The following is a 4,215-nucleotide window of genomic DNA, read 5'->3' on the forward strand; positions in this document are numbered from 1 at the left end:
CGATTTCAGTTCCAGAGCGATTCGCGCGATGAGTCCTTGATACTTAGTCGTTTTTGCAAAATTTCTGACTTTTTGGAAAATTTCACAATTTTGTGAAAACTTCCACAAAATGAGGTTCTAGTATGTTAGAGGGCATCCCAGGAGGGCTCCAAAAGTGTGGGTAAAATATATATCCCACAGGGGGAAAATTGAAAAAAAGTTGAAAAAAAAAATTTTTGGGGACTTAGAAAATTTTTCAACTTTTGTCAGACTTCCAGACAGGGGAGCGTGTCAGTGCGCGCATCCGATTTCAGTTCCAGAGCGATTCGCGCGATGAGTCCTTGATACTTAGTCGTTTTTGGCAAAATTTCTGACTTTTTGAAAATTTCACAATTTTGTGAAAACTTCCACAAAATGAGGTTCTAGTATGTTAGAGGGCATCCCAGGAGGGCTCCAAAAGTGTGGGTAAAATATATATCCCACAGGGGGAAAATTGAAAAAAAGTTGAAAAAAAAAATTTTTGGGGACTTAGAAAATTTTCACACATGTGTCAGACTTCCAGAGAGGGGAGCATGTCAGTGCGCGCATCCGATTTCAGTTCCAGAGCGATTCGCGCGATGAGTCCTTGATACTTAGTCGTTTTTGCAAAATTTCTGACTTTTTGGAAAATTTCACAATTTTGTGAAAACTTCCACAAAATGAGGTTCTAGTATGTTAGAGGGCATCCAGGAGGGCTCCAAAAGTGTGGGTAAAATATATATCCCACAGGGGGAAAATTGAAAAAAAGTTGAAAAAAAAAATTTTTGGGGACTTAGAAAATTTTTCAACTTTTGTCAGACTTCCAGACAGGGGAGCGTGTCAGTGCGCGCATCCGATTTCAGTTCCAGAGCGATTCGCGCGATGAGTCCTTGATACTTAGTCGTTTTTGGCAAAATTTCTGACTTTTTGAAAATTTCACAATTTTGTGAAAACTTCCACAAAATGAGGTTCTAGTATGTTAGAGGGCATCCCAGGAGGGCTCCAAAAGTGTGGGTAAAATATATATCCCACAGGGGGAAAATTGAAAAAAAGTTGAAAAAAAAAATTTTTGGGGACTTAGAAAATTTTTCAACTTTTGTCAGACTTCCAGACAGGGGAGCGTGTCAGTGCGCGCATCCGATTTCAGTTCCAGAGCGATTCGCGCGATGAGTCCTTGATACTTAGTCGTTTTTGGCAAAATTTCTGACTTTTTGAAAATTTCACAATTTTGTGAAAACTTCCACAAAATGAGGTTCTAGTATGTTAGAGGGCATCCCAGGAGGGCTCCAAAAGTGTGGGTAAAATATATATCCCACAGGGGGAAAATTGAAAAAAAGTTGAAAAAAAAAATTTTTGGGGACTTAGAAAATTTTTCAACTTTTGTCAGACTTCCAGACAGGGGAGCGTGTCAGTGCGCGCATCCGATTTCAGTTCCAGAGCGATTCGCGCGATGAGTCCTTGATACTTAGTCGTTTTTGGCAAAATTTCTGACTTTTTGAAAATTTCACAATTTTGTGAAAACTTCCACAAAATGAGGTTCTAGTATGTTAGAGGGCATCCCAGGAGGGCTCCAAAAGTGTGGGTAAAATATATATCCCACAGGGGGAAAATTGAAAAAAAGTTGAAAAAAAAAATTTTTGGGGACTTAGAAAATTTTCACACATGTGTCAGACTTCCAGAGAGGGGAGCATGTCAGTGCGCGCATCCGATTTCAGTTCCAGAGCGATTCGCGCGATGAGTCCTTGATACTTAGTCGTTTTTGCAAAATTTCTGACTTTTTGGAAAATTTCACAATTTTGTGAAAACTTCCACAAAATGAGGTTCTAGTATGTTAGAGGGCATCCCAGGAGGGCTCCAAAAGTGTGGGTAAAATATATATCCCACAGGGGGAAAATTGAAAAAAAGTTGAAAAAAAAAATTTTTGGGGACTTAGAAAATTTTTCAACTTTTGTCAGACTTCCAGACAGGGGAGCGTGTCAGTGCGCGCATCCGATTTCAGTTCCAGAGCGATTCGCGCGATGAGTCCTTGATACTTAGTCGTTTTTGCAAAATTTCTGACTTTTTGGAAAATTTCACAATTTTGTGAAAACTTCCACAAAATGAGGTTCTAGTATGTTAGAGGGCATCCCAGGAGGGCTCCAAAAGTGTGGGTAAAATATATATCCCACAGGGGGAAAATTGAAAAAAAGTTGAAAAAAAAATTTTTGGGGACTTAGAAAATTTTTCAACTTGTGTCAGACTTCCAGAGAGGGGAGCATGTCAGTGCGCGCATCCGATTTCAGTTCCAGAGCGATTCGCGCGATGAGTCCTTGATACTTAGTCGTTTTCAGAAGTCACAATTTTGACTTCCAGGACCCGCAAAACGTTTGTAAATTGAGCCCGCTCCCCAGTTCCAAGCGTTTTGAGGTGTCCCCGGTTGCAGTAATGCAGCCTGCCCACTAGATGTCGCAAAAGAGACAAAAAGTGAAAAAGAACCAGAATGAGGAAATTCCAGGGAGCCGAATCCGCCTGACAGTTCCAGGCGATCGGGCACTTTTTTGCATGCGTCCCTAAAGTGGGTATAGGGTGACACTCCATGCAAAGACCCAGTTTTGCACACCACCGGCAGAATATATGAGAGAGAGGTACCTCTCAGCCCCGACACATTTTGACTCATTTAAGCTGGTTTTCACCTCCGTAGGCCTGGGTATGCGTTTTGGCTATGAGTCCCTGTTCGGCTGGAGGTCTGCACCTTGGCTGAACCCAGGCTTCCGCAGCTGCGTGGGGGGACTTTTGCCGGTCGCCTATCCCAAGTCAGAGAGGTGTTCCTGGGTTGAAGTGAGCCTGGCCAGACCCCCCCGCGGGCCCTGGTTCTCCACATGGGGGCGCCGTCAAGGCTAAAATCTGGATTTTTAGGCCGAGGAGAGGCTCCATGAGGGCGGATGCTTTTGTGGCTTCGACCCCAGTGCTGTTCCACATCCAGTACCCCCCCGCAAGGGCGCCTGTACCCGAGTCGCGCTTCCAGGACTCGTGGGCACGTATCTCCCGACGACAGGGGTTTGCAGCCTCCGTACTTGGGCAAGTCCCTACATGCACCCCTGCTCTTCCTCCGATCGATCTGGCGCAGCGCTCCCGGGTGGGGAGGTGGCGCCGCTCGCTCGGCCCGGGCTTTGGAGCCCGCGCTGGCTTAAGGTGAGCGGTCCCCTTCCTCCTCTACCCCCGGGCTTCCGACACCTATCTTTGGGCGCGCATGCCGGCCTCGCCTCCCGTCTGCGGAGGTGGCCGAGCCGTGGGGAGTTTGACCCGAACCGAGCGAAGGCAGTGGTCCGACGACCCGTACGGGCGAACGGCGGGGCGCCCACCCAGCCAGGCGTGGGGGCCCGTCGTCCGAATCGCTCCCTGTGCGGGGAAGCACAGCGATCTTCTCCGAGGGCGGCCCTTTTCTTCCAGATGCGTACCCGGCCAGCGGAGGCTCGCGCTGCCCCTCGTGTCCGAAAGGGCGGCCTCCGCGGCGGTGGCGACAGCGGCGGCGGTGGGTGGCCTCTCCGCGCCACTGCCGAGCTTCGCGATTTCCAGTCTTTTCCCGAGCCCCTACGTCAGTGGGGAGGACGACAGAGGTGTGGAGGCAGGCGAAGGGGGTTCTCACCGTGCGGTGTGCCCCAGCCCGACCGTTGCCTTCCCCCTCGACCCTCGTCCTCCCAGGCGGCTCGGCCAGGGAGCAGGAGAGAGAGCGAGAGAGGGAGAGCGGAAACCCCAGAGCCAAGGGGTTAGATGGAGAACGGGAGAAGGAACGAGGGCCAAGAGGTAGGGAGTACGGTGAAAGGCCGACCTGGGATCCCCCTGCGCTCCCGCCCTGGGCGGGGAGCAGCCCTGGGAAGAAAAGCCGCTCGGGCATCCCTTTGAGGTTACGGGCGCGAGCGGGAAGAGGGACTACGCTGGAGGGCGACGCCGACACGGCCAGGCCGACGACCACCCACGCGACCTCAGCGTCGCCGGGTTAGTGCCAGAGCCGCGGCGGACCCCGACGGCCAGCCCCCCTCTCCCAATCCTCGTGCCTGTCCGCCGGTGGGTCGAGGACCCCCCGCGGCGGAGGCAGGTCTAAGCCAGACGGTGGCGCCGCATAGGCCCACCCCCGCACGCCATCTCCCTGAGCGACCCTGTGTGTCGTCTTGGGTGCGGTTGGTGAGACGGGGGCGGCCGTGGCATCCTCCGGAGGCCAGTCACCTCGCCCTCCCCGTG

The sequence above is a fragment of the Phyllobates terribilis genome, unplaced genomic scaffold, assembly GCF_046119375.1.
Source record: "Phyllobates terribilis strain yellow unplaced genomic scaffold, ASM4611937v1 Scaffold_3593__1_contigs__length_74512, whole genome shotgun sequence".
NCBI classification, from domain to species: domain Eukaryota; kingdom Metazoa; phylum Chordata; class Amphibia; order Anura; family Dendrobatidae; genus Phyllobates; species Phyllobates terribilis.